At 37.9% G+C, this 13265-nt stretch overlaps 1 protein-coding gene across 6 annotated transcripts in view; it reads left to right on the top strand.

Moving 5' to 3' along the window:
* Positions 1-13265, top strand: part of FAM13A (family with sequence similarity 13 member A) — a 340103-nt gene that overhangs the window by 176033 nt on the left and 150805 nt on the right. The gene's annotated exons all lie outside the window — the stretch shown is intronic.

The following is a 13265-nucleotide window of genomic DNA, read 5'->3' as shown; positions in this document are numbered from 1 at the left end:
TTTGGGGATGGAATGCCCTATAAATATCAATTAAATCTATCTGGTCTATTGTGTCATTTAAAGCTTGTGTTGCCTTATTAATTTTCTGTTTGCATGATCTGTCCATTGGTGTAAGTGAGGTGTTAAAGTCCCCACTATTATTGTGTTACTGTCGATTTCTCTATTAGAGCTGTTAGCCGTTGCCATACGTATTGAGGTGCTCCTATGTTGGGTGCATATATATTTATAATTGTTATATCTTCTTCTTGGATTGATCCCTTGATCATTATATAGTGTCCTTCCTTGTCTCTTGTAACATTCTTTATTTGAAAGTCTATTTTATCTGATATGAGTATTGCTACTCCAGCTTTCTTTTGATTTCCATTTGCATGGAATATCTTTTTCCATCCCCTCACTTTCAGTCTGTATGTGTCCCTAGGTCTGAAGTGGGTCTCTTGTAGACATCATATATATGGGTCTTGTTTTTGTATCCATTCAGGGAGCCTGTGTCTTTTGGTTGCAGCATTTAATCCATTCACGTTTAAGGTAATTATCGATATGTATGTTCCTATGACCATTTTCTTAATTGTTTTGGGTTTGTTTTTGTAGGTCCTTTTCTTCTCTTGTGTTTCCCACTTAGAGAAGTTCTTTTAGCATTTGTTGTAGAGCTGGTTTGGTGGTGCTGAATTCTCTTAGCTTTTGCTTGTCTGTAAAGCTTTTGATTTCTCCATCGAATCTGTATGAGATCCTTGCTTGGTAGAGAAATCTTGGTTGTAGGTTCTTCCCTTTCATCACTTTAAATATATCATGCCACTCGCTTCTGGCTTGTAGAGTTTCTGCTGAGAAATCAGGTGTTAACCTTATGGGAGTTCCCTTGTATGTTATTTTCGTTTTTCCCTTGCTGCTTTCAATAATTTTTCTTGGTCTTTAATTTTTGTCAATTTGATTACTATGTGTCTTGGTGTGTTTCTCCTTGGGTTTATCCTGCCTGAGGCTCTCTGTGCTTCCTGGACTTGGGTGGCTATTTTCTTTCCCATGTTAGGGAAGTTTTCGACTATAATCTCTTCACATGTTTTCTCGGGTCCTTTCTCTCTCTCTTCTCCTTCTGGGACCCCTATAGTGTGAATGTTGGTGCGTTTAATGTTGTCCCAGTGGTCTTTTAGGCTGTCTTCATTTCTTTTCATTCTTTTTTCTTTATTCTCTTCCGTGGCAGTGAATTCCACCATTCTGTCTTGCAGGTCACTTATCCATTCTTGTACCTCAGTTATTCTGCTATTGATTCCTTCTATTGTATTTTTCATTTCAGTTACTATATTGTCCATCTCTGTTTGTTTGTTCTTTAATTCTTCTAGGTCTTTGTTAAACATTTCTTGCATCTTCTCAATCTTTGCCTCTATTCTTTTTCCGAGGTCCTGGATCATCTTCACTATCATTATTCTGAATTCTTTTCTGGAAGTTTGCCTATCTCCACTTCATTTAATTGTTTTCCTGGGGTTTTATCTTGTCCCTTCATCTGGTACATAGCCCTCTGCCTTTTCATTTTGTCTGTCTTTCTGTGAATGTGGTTCGTTCCACATGCTGCGGGATTGTAGTTCTTCTTGCTTCTGCTGTCTGCCCTCTGGTAGATGAGGCTGTCTAAGAGGCTTGTCAAGTTTACAAATCTTCATCAGAATCAGCATCATCTTCAGTGTGCTGGGGGAAAGGAAAGCAGTTGGTGATTTCAAGCTGGTCTTCTAAAGCAAGGCCCCAAAGCACTCCGTGAACCACCTCAGTTCCCTGTCCTTCTTGGTAGTGTTTGATAATCTTTAATACCACAAAGCCATCTATCTGCACTTGCTTCACGGCTGAATCTCCAGAACCCCCCTTTGCCTTTGCCTTTCCCTGCAGCACCGGTGGTGGAGCTGGAAGAGGTGGCAGCAGCTTACTTATTTTTAATCTGCATTTTTTGATGACTAATAATTTGGGGCACTTTTTTATGTGTGTGTTGACCATTCATGTATGTATTTATATATATATATTTTTTTTTTTTCTGAAGTGTCTTTTCTCGTCTTTTGTCCAGTTTGTCTACTGGGTTTTTATTTTTTTTTAGGAGTGTATTATATTCTGATATAAATAATTTGTCAGATATATGTTTTGTGACTATTTTCCCCTTCCTGAAGCTTAACTATTCATTTTCTTAATAGTGTTATGTTTTGATTAAAAGATTTTAATTTTGATGGTCTAATTTATTATTTTCTTTTATGCTTAGTGCTGTCCCTGTCCTGATTAAGAAACCTTTGCCTACCTCCCAGTTACAAAGATATTCTCCTGTTTTCTTCTAGAAGCTTTGTAGTTTCAGCTTTTATCTGTGGGTTTACTTAGCTCTTCTTTTTGTAGCTTCTTCAGGTAAAACGTTGGGACATACATTTTTTTTCTCTTCTTCACTAATATAAGCATTTCCTTAGCTGCATCACAAAAATTTTAAAATAGTTTCATTATCATTCAGTTTTGAGTGACCTACGGATTATTTAGAAGTACAAATATTTAATTTTCAAACATTTGGGGAGTTTCTAGATATCTTATTGATATTTCTAATTTAATTCTGTTGTGATCAGAGAACATGCTCTGTATGATTTCATTCCTTTTAAATTTACTGAGGCTTATTTTGTGACTCACATATGATCCATCTTGGTGAATGTAGCATGTGCGCTAGAAAAAGTGTGTATCTTACAATTTTTTATTACAGTGTTCTACAAGTATCAGTGAAGTCACAGTGGTTGATTGTGTTTTAGAGATTGTCTTCACAATCCTGATATCTTTACCGATATTTCTGTCACATTTTATCAAATGCTTAGAAAGCAGTGTTAAAATCTCCAACTAGGTAATTACCTATTTTTTCCATTAATCCTGTCAAGTTTTAGTTCTTTTATTTTGATATTCTGTTTTAAAGCACATAAGCATTTGTGATTGCTGTATATTCCCAATAAATTGACCTTTTATCATAATGATATGCTCACCTTTATCATTGGTAATACTCTTTGTCTTCAAGTCTACATCATCTTTTATTAATAAAACCTCTTCTTATGCTTACTTTTACATAAATACATCTTTTTCTGCTATTTACTTTCAAACTCTGTGTCTTTATATTTAGAGTACATGTAATATAGACAGCATATAATCAAATTTTTATTGTCTTTATTTTTTTATTCATTTGATTGATCTCTGCCTTTCAGTAAAGCAGTTATTGATATGGTTAGATTTAAGGCCTACCATTTTATTATTTGTTTTCTGTATGTTCTTCATGGTTTTGTTTCTGTTTCCCTGGTTTTGTTTGCTGTTATTTTTATGTGTTTTGGGGGGTTACTGAGCTTTTTAAAATTTTTCATTTTAATTTATCTGTTGGCTTTTTAGCTATAGCTCTTTGCATTATTACTTAGTTGTTACAGTATGCATCCTTAACATTTCACCATCTACTCAGAGTTAATGTTTTACTACTTATGTAAAATATAAGAACCTTGTAACCTAGATCCATTTTGCTCCTTTCACTTGTTTTTTTTTTTAATTTTATTTATTGATTGATTGATTTTTGGCTGTGTTGGGTCTTCATTGCTGTGTGTGGGCTTTCTCTAGTTGCGGCGAGCAGGAGCTACTCTTTGCTGCAGTACGTGGGCTTCTTATTGCTGTGGCTTCTCCTCTTGCAGGGCACGGGCTCTAGGCACGTGGGCTTTAGTAGTTGCAGCACGTAGGCTCAGTAGTTGTGTCTCGAGGGTTCTAGAGCACAGGCTCAGTAGTTGTAGTGCACGGGCTTAGTTGCTCTGCGACATGTGGGATCTTCCCAGACCAGGGATCAAACCCGTGTCCCTTGCATTGGCAGGTGGATTCTTAACCACTGCACCACCAGGGAAGTCCCTCCTTTTTTCACTTCTTTATGCTCTAATTGTCAGATATATTCTCTCTTTATAACTCTACAACACAATGTTAAAATTCTTGCTTTAAAGTCTTGTGTGTTTCAAATAAATGAAGAGAAGCATAATTTTTATATTTACACGCATGTATAGTTACGATTTCTGGTGCTCTTTATTCTTTCCTGAAGTTGTCAGTTTCTGTTATCATTTCTGTTCAACAGAATCTCCTTTAGTATTTTTTTATAGTGTGACTCTGCTGATAATGAAATATTAGTTTTGTTTACCCAAAGATGACTTTGTTTAGCTTTCAATCTTGAAGAATATTTTTGACAAATAGAGTTCTATGTGTACGGTTGATTTTTTTTTTTTTTTCTTTCAGCCATTTAAAACTGTCATTCCATTGTATTCTGGTCTCTTTTTGTTTTATTTTTTTTCGTGGTAAGTTCTGAATCATGTCATTGTACCTGTATACATAAAATATCATTTGTCTCTGGCTGCTTTAAATATTCCACTTTATCAGTGGTTTTCAGCAGTTTGACTGTGATGTGCTTAAATGGGTTTTCTTTACTTTTATCCTGCTTGAGATTTGCTCCAATTTTTTTTAACTATAAATTCTGTCTTTCAACAAACTTGGAAAGTTTTAAACTATTATTTCTTTTAAAGTATTTTATTTTGTCTCAATCTCTCTTTTCTCCTTATGGGGTTCTTAGTAGCTTTATGTTAGACCTTATATTATTGTCCTACAGGTGCTGTTAAATACTTAATTTTTTTTCTGTTCTTCTGATTGGATAATACCTAATGTTTGTCTTAAAGCTTAATGACTTCTGTTATCGCAAATCTGAGGGAAGCCTATCTTGTGAATTTTTTCTCTCAGATAACTGTTTTTAAAATTTATTTATAGAAATTCTATTTGGTGCTTTTATTTTATAGATCCTGTTTCCCTGTTGACATTTCCTATTTGAACATAGTGATTCTGAGCATATTTTCATTTAAGTCCTTGAGTTTATACAGTTATACTGCAGTGGAACTTACACAGTTGTAGTAGCTGCTGAAAATCTCTTGTTTGCTAAATCCTATATCTGGATACTCTCAGATCAGACTCCCTCAGTTTCCTGTTTCTTGTATATGAGGAACATTGTTCTGTGTCTTCGTATGTCTAATCATTTATTTTTCTGTCGTGGATCTCGTGAATAGTATTTTGTAAAGTCGCTTGATTTTGTGGTATTGGCTGGACGAAATCTCCAAGCTCTTGGTGCTCCCAAGCAGAAGAAGGCTGTGATGTACCTCACAGAGAACATGTGTGTTCATAAGCTTTGTTCAGGCCTGAGCTACAGTGCCGTTTGCTGTGAGTTCGACGTTAATAAATCAGCAGGTATATTAAATAAGGTATCTTTAAACATAAACACATAGAAAAGAAGGTTCTATATTGATTAGTTGACAAAAATGGAATCAGAGGCCCATAGGAACCAAACTCTGTATTTCCTCTGGCAGCAGTGGTTCAGTATTCTCTCATTCGGTGTTCAAAGCAACTTTAAAGAACATAACTGGGGCTTCCCTGGTGGTGCAGTGGTTGAGAATCTGCCTGCCAATGCAGGGGACACGGGTTCGAGCCCTGGTCTGGGAGGATCCCACATGCCGCGGAGCAATTAGGCCCGTGAGCCACAATTACTGAGCCTGCGCGTCTGGAGCCTGTGCTCCGCAAAAAGAGAGGCCGCGATAGTGAGAGGCCCACACACCGCGATGAAGAGTGGCCCCCGCTTGCCGCAACTAGAGAAAGCCTTCGCACAGAAACGAAGACCCAACACAGCCAAAAAATAAATATAAAAATAAAAGAAAGAAAGAAAGAAAGAAAGAAAGAACATAACTATCACAAATAACGAGAACCAGCTATATATCTAACTGCTTTGAGATAGTCTGTGGTATGACCATGACACATTTTAATGATCCCTTGTCTTAAGTTATTTTCAACTTGTTAATTATAAAAAATGCTACAGAAACATTTTATATTAATATATTTCATCAGGATATGTAGCCAGGAGTGAAATACTAAGGTGTCTACACATTTTTAGTAAGTCTGGATGTTGCCATATTACTCTCTAAGATAGTTGTACCAGTTGGTATTTCTACCAACAGTATATGGGAGTTCCAGCGCTCTATAAACTGTGAGCATGGGATATTATTAGTCTTATATGTTTATCAACATGATAGATGTGAATTAGTATCTCTCTGATTGGAATGTAAAATGTCATTTTCCTAATATCCAGTGGGATTGAGAATGTTTGCTGAATTCTGGACTATTCATAATTACATTTTAAAGGTTAATTATGTAAAAAAAAAAAAGTTTGGTCAAATTAATTAATTTCAAATAATTCAATATAAAATGGTATGTACAATGCTGACCCTTTGATGAATGTGTGGACACTTTAAAAAAATAGAGAAGAAAGAAAAAGGTGAAAGAAATGAATGATATAGAACATGGGTCAGCAAATTATGGCCTACAGGCCAACACTACTCCAGTACCTGTTTTTCTAAATAAAGTTTTATTAGAACACAGCCATGCTTGTCTTTACATATTGTCAGTGGCTGCTTTCACATTTTTTTTCAGTGTGAAAATCTGTTTTTCACCAACAGAGTTGAATAGTTTCAACAGGGACCATATAACCCATAAAGCCATGACTAGTTTCTGACCTTTTACAGATAATATTTGCCAAGTCCCAACATAGAGGCATAATTGCTATAGACCAAGGTAAACATCTGAATTATTATAACTAATCACTTTTCTCATTTGCTATTACCACACCAGATACTAAAACTCAGAATTTATATGGTTGAAATTTTTTTGTATTCTCTTGGGCCTATTTTACAACTGTATTGTCGAAATTTTTTTGTATTCTCTTGGGCCTATTTTACAACTGTATTGTCATTTTAAAACTTATATAATTGCTATAAAGTATAAATTATTTATTAGCTGCAAGCAGATGAATTTATTATTTTACTTTAAAATCACATTCCATCTCATTTTTAAATTAATTATAAGAAATCACACTGGTTTCTCCTTTACTTTTCCATCTGATGAGTCACTTTTAGAGTGAATTGCTTCTCTGGCTTCTGCTGACATACTGGCTAGGACAAAAATAATAAAAGGCAATGTGGATTGAGGAAATACATTTTCAAAAACTTATTATAATCTTGATCATACTTCAGCTTTTACTTTGCTTCTGATTTCTGTTTTCTGAAGTCAGGGTAAGCATCTAATTAAAGAGTTTGAATATGAACCAGAGAACAAGGTCAAGTACAAATTTTCATGATATTCTCAGATCCCATTGTGTGAATCTGAAGAAGAGAATCAATTAGGGTTTCATTTAAGGTCAAGAAGTAAACAAAAAATTGGAATACATTGTGATAACAGAATTAGAGAGGGAGAATAAATCATTCATTCATTCACCAAGCATTTATTTAGTGTCTATACCAGGCAGTACATCAGACCCAATTATGTATTGATATGGCCCAAGGAACTCAATTATATGCCTAGACAGATATTTGGTTTTTCTCTCTGGGTGACTATATATGAAAATTTTTTCTGATGTTTATCACAAGTTGCTACTTCTTTGAAATACCCTGTGATGTTCTGCAGTCATGGAATATCTAGGGATGTTTGTACCCCGATGTATATTATTTATTTCCTCATAGGTTTTATGTCTGGAGTTTTCGTGGATATCACCTTTCAGTTTGATTACTTAGTTATAGCTATGAATGACAGAGAAAACAACATTTCAGTTTTTTCTGTTTCTTAGAGAAATACTTTTAAAAAATCCCACAGCAATGCTCTTCATAAAGGAAATCAGAGTTAGCACATAAACATAGGTAAATCCTTGTTAAAATATCACAAGTACAAGGAAATTCTAGCAGTTATCTTGATTTAGGAACTCCTAAGGAAAGGTATGATTCAGGGGAAAGTTTAAAGAAATGTGTTTTTATAAATCAAGACGTGTTTTAACCTCTTCCAACACCTACTTCTGCCCATCAAATAAATACTAACTTGTCTTGCAAGTGACTCTTCTTTGCAGCCTTTCCTGGTATCATTCTCCCTGATGGAAATCATCACACCTATTGGGTTCCATGTCAGTATGGCATTTTTTTGACTACTACTCTGTCTCCCTTTCAGTAGAATACAAGCTCTTTTCAGAATAAGGCTGTATGGTGTTCATCCTTGTGTATATAGAATCTGACATATTGCCTGGCATTCAGTAAATGCTTCTTGTTTGAATAAATGATTTATTCTCCCTCTCTAATTCTGTTATCACAATTTACTCCCATTTTGTTTACTTCTTGATCTTAAATGCAACACTATTTGATTCTCTTTTTCATATATACACTTTGGGATCTGAGAACATCATGAAAATTTGTACTTGACCTTGTCCTCTGCTTCATGTTAAAGCTCTTTAATCATTTGCTTACTCTGATAACTTTAACCAGCCCTTTATTTACTCATCCTGTTAATAGGGGCCTCACATCCCTTTATCCTATTCTTTTCTATTTTTCTAAATGAGGGAAGAGAAAAAGGAAAAAAAAAAAAATGACATAGTTATTTATGCCCATCATGCCCCCAGTCAGAAGTCTCTCTTTGTGACCGTATTATATTGCATAGAATAATGAAGACTGGTAAGTAGCCTAGCAATTCTTAAATCTACCCAGACCTCTTAAATGGGATTCTTATATACTGCTGGACCTGCTAAACAATTGAAAACAGAGTAGCAGAGTTCAATATTTTTTAAAAACTACTACTTTTGACTAGTAGTATTCTCACATCCCAAAAAACTTTTCTGAGCCCTTTTTACTTAGGGCTTTCATGGGAAGTGATCTTGTCAATACCGGTTCTGCCAAGCACTCCAATTAATCAGTGGCCTTTAAATTGATAACGCTATCGCTTTCAGCAGCAAAGTAAGGTGATTATTCCAGAGTTAATGTGGCTTGCATTTAAATCAGATGTACTTTCAAATTAAGAACAGCATTCAGATGGAACCAGTAAGAATACCTTTGGTTTCAAATAGCAGACAGACACAATCCCAACTTAACTTAAGCCAGAAAGAGAATTTATTGACTCATATACCAAAAATCTTAGAAATACTGTGAGTTCTGTCAAAGCTTTACCGCATAGCTTAATGATGTCTACCGCGGACCCGATCTCTTTCCATGTTTTTGAATTCCACAGTGTCAACTTCACATTAGAACCAACCCCTCTTATAGCCCCAAGATGGCTGCCAGTGGCTTCCAGAGCTATATGCTACCAACTGAGAACTGTGAGGGTCTGAGATTTTACCCTTTCTGCAAGCTGACAAGTTAACCTGCCAGTTTCACGGATGCTACTAGAAGACACGAGACTCCTAGGTCTGAGATGAAGGACACTTTCTTACTCCCAGCAGTAGCAATAGCCAGCATTTTTTCATGCTGGTTACGTAAACCCCAGTTCCCACACAGTGATGCAGAGAGGTTCAGTTGATACCTTAGCAGTCAACTGTGCTACCAGAGAGGTATTCTGAATTTAGGGAACCTGACTCTTTTATAACAGGCGGTAAGCATGACTGCCCTTTGCTCCAGTGGGAGAAGCTCTCTCTGTCTTCCAAGGCTGTAAGGAAACCAGCCTTTGCTCCAGATGCAAAATCTATCTAATCTTCCAAGACAGTTCACTATACAAACGTTTTGAAAAGATAATCCAGAACAAAGGCAGTGAGTGCTTCTGTTTAAGACATGCAGGAACATAAGAGACCTATAGAGAATTCTCTCCTAACACTACCATGTTCACTGAAATGAGAGGACCTTTTGTCCTAGCATTCCCAGGAGAATTCCTGAGAGTCGCCTTCCTGAACCAATTACTGTGGCTGGGAGATAGGAGTGTACTAATTGGCTCAGGCGAGGTCACATGGTTCACCCCTGGGCCAGGAGAGGCGTCACCTTGGGAACCCCATGACACCCCAATAGAAACTGGGGACATTGGCAGAGGACGAGGAGGGATATGAGCGCTGGGAAGGCAACCCAAAATCGTCCATTCCACATGCTCTGTTTACTGAGTGTCAAAGTTAGAAAGTGAAAAAGGTATGAATGTAATCTAGGGCATTCTATTATCAATAAAGGTTAGTGTCTGGGGGAGTTTCAGTCCAAAACTGTGTTAGTATCACCCTAGCCTTTCCTCCACCCCTGTAGCCGGAGTATTATAGAACGCTTTGTTCACCGCTGAATACTGAATAGAAGTCAGACTCTTTAGCGCAGTACACATGCCTCCAACAGTGTGACTGCAGCCCCGTCCTTCAGCCTCAGCCCTTGCTGCCGTCTCTCTAGTCCCTCTGTGCCCAGTCATGTCAGCTTTCTTATTTTGTACCTTTCTTCCTGTTCTTATTATCTTGTGAAAGCCCTTCCCTCCTCACCTCTGTCTGCCTCAGGCAGAATTAACTGTGTGCCCTGTATATGTTTGCAAATAGCGCTGCATACGTTACACATTCTTTACTTAACACTTACAATTTTTTTCTAGCATTTATCACAGTTTGTATGTATATATTTATGTAGTTAGGTGATGAACATTTGTCTTCCCTACTGTATCGCAAGCGCCACGGTGCAGAAATCAGGTCTGATTTATTCTCCCTCATGCCTTACAGGTAGTAAATGCTCAGTAAATGTCTGTTGCTACTGAATGTTTTTTAAAACATAAGAGGCAAGCTGGCATAAAGTTAAAGCTGCTGGCTCCTTCGTGAGATTGCCAGAAATTCAAATCCTAGATTCGTCACTTAACAGCTAGGTGACCTTGGGCTAGTTTAAGTTCTCTGTGTCTCTGTTCTCACATTGATAAAATGAGAATCATAATATCTATTTCATAGGGTTGTTTTTTTTTTTTTTAAATTGAACCCTGATGTAATAGTTTTTAATACTTTATTTATTTATTTTATTTTTATTTATTTATGACTGTGTTGGGTCTCTTAGTTTTCATGTGAGGGCTTTCTCTAGTTGCGGCAAGTGGGGGCCACTCTTCATCGCGGTGCGGGGGCCGCTCTTCATCGCGGTGCGCGGGCCTTTCACTATCGCGGCCCCTCCCGTTGCGGGGCACAGGCTCCAGACGCGCAGGCTCAGTAGTTGTGGCTCACGGGCCCAGTTGCTCCGTGGCATGTGGGATCTTCCCAGACCAGGGCTCGAACCCGTGTCCCCTGCATTGGCAGGCAGATTCTCAGCCACTGTGCCACCAGGGAAGCCCCCATAGGGTTGTTTTTAATTGAAAATGAGAAAATATATATGCAGTGCTTAAATATTATGCCTACTGTTCAGTAAACACCCAACAGTTGCTGCAGGAGGTAGGAGTCTGTGTGTCTGTCTCCCTACTAGACTCTCCACTTCTGTAAGACGGCAGCCTGCATCACTAATGATACCAGGACTTAGCCTGAGGCCCAGCATGTTGTAATTGTTCAATAAATGCTCATTGAATTACACTGTTGTCAAATTTGAAGAATGCTGTCTAAGATTAAATCACTAAGTTAATTTGGTAATAGTGACATGTTGTCCCAAGTTCTGCAGTCCTTTATTATGTTTGTTTATTGTTAAAATTAATAGCTCTCACTTCTATCATTTATTATATGCTTATTCTATTCCCGGCGCTAATGGAACATGAATTATCTCATTTAATTTCCATCACGTCTTATGAGGTGTAGGTTTTTAATTATACAGATGAGACAGTGCAGCTTTAGAGAAGTTAGAAGACTTGCCCAAAATCGTGCAGCAAGCAATAGGAAGAAATACGTAGAGTTCAAAGCCAGTTTCTTCCCCAGAAATGAATATGTTATAAAATACTCACTTATATTTATGACAATGAAAATGGCTTTTACTCTATTTTTTAAAATTTATTTATTTATTTATTTTTGGCTGCGTTGGGTCTTTGTTGCTGCACGCAGGCTTTCTCTAGTTGTGGTGAGCAGGGGCTACTCTTCATTGCGGTGCATGGGTTTCTCATTGCGGTGGCTTCTCTTGTTGCGGAGCACGGACTCTAGGCACACAGGCTTCAGTAGTTGTGGCGCATGGGCTCAGTAGTTGTAGCTCATGGACTCTAGAGCACAGGCTCAGTAGTTGTGGCGCACGGGCTTAGTTGCTCTGCGGCATGTGGGATCTTCCCGGACCAGGGCTGGAACCCGTGTCCCCTGCATTGGCAGGTGGATTCTTAACCGCTGAGCCACCAGGGAAGCCTGAAAATGGCTTTTACCCTATTGAGAATGGGTATTTTACCAAAACCAAACAACCTAGTAATGCCTCATAGTTTGTTACATTGAGCAGTGCCCTAATGGAGACTTCCTCCAAAATGAAAGAGACCCCACTGACTCTAGATCTTGTAATTCCCAGGTGGCTTTGTGGCCGAGGGTTCGTTAGTTTCAGAGTTTGGCAAAAGGAGTGCAAAACATTCCATCAGCTTTCCTTGTTTATGGTAAGAACTATGTTAAAAGAAAGCTTGGACTACAAATAGCATTTTTTTATCCCTTTAATCATTTTTTGGCAGTCATGCTCACAACACACATTGACAAACAGATGCAGGCTGAAATGTGCGGCCCTGCTCACCAAAACAGCACCTTCAGAAAGAGCCTTAAAGCAGTATTCCGTCACTGTTTTTTGTTTCATTTTGTTTTGTTTTTTGTTTTTGGCTGTACCACGTAGCATGTGGGATCTTAGTTTCCCGTTTTGATGTGGGAGGTGCTTTTCCCTCCCCTGAAAAATGTACCTTTACTTACCAATTTATCACAGAAACACAAACAGATCACGAGATAATAGTGGTGGTTACCGTTCACAGACATGGAAGAAAGAATGATACTAGAAGTTTTCCAGAGGAAGAAGCTCAACTATTTCTGGACAGTATGAGAAGTCTTACAACGAGGAATCCTGCAAATATTGGGTTGGCCAAAAAGTTCGTTCGTGTTTTTCCATAACATCCTATGGAAAACCCAAACGAACTTTTTGGCCAACCCAATACTTATCTTTCCCCGAGGAGTTAACTCTCATCTTTGGGAGAAACCTAGGCTGCGTTACACTGCCCCCCCTCCCCATATTTGTGCTTAGAAGATTAAGATAATATTTTTTAAAACTCACCCATGACATTATCAAAGGACGTTTTCATGTTTGATTAACACTTTGATGGACTCATTTGATTAGTTCTCAGAAAAGGGAATATAACTACTTTATGAAAATATTAATTTTTTCCATTTAAATATAAAGAACTGGGGCTTCCCTGGTGGCGCAGTGGTTGAGAATCTGCCTGCTAATGCAGGGGACACGGGTTCGAGCCCTGGTCTGGGAAGATCCCACATGCCACGGAGCAGCTGGGCCCGTGAGCCACAATTGCTGAGCCTGCGCGTCTGGAGCCTGTGCCCCGCGACGGGA

Source organism: Balaenoptera acutorostrata, chromosome 5, assembly GCF_949987535.1.
Source record: "Balaenoptera acutorostrata chromosome 5, mBalAcu1.1, whole genome shotgun sequence".
Classification (NCBI taxonomy): Eukaryota; Metazoa; Chordata; class Mammalia; order Artiodactyla; family Balaenopteridae; genus Balaenoptera; species Balaenoptera acutorostrata.
This window is presented reverse-complemented; position numbering and strand designations above follow the sequence as displayed.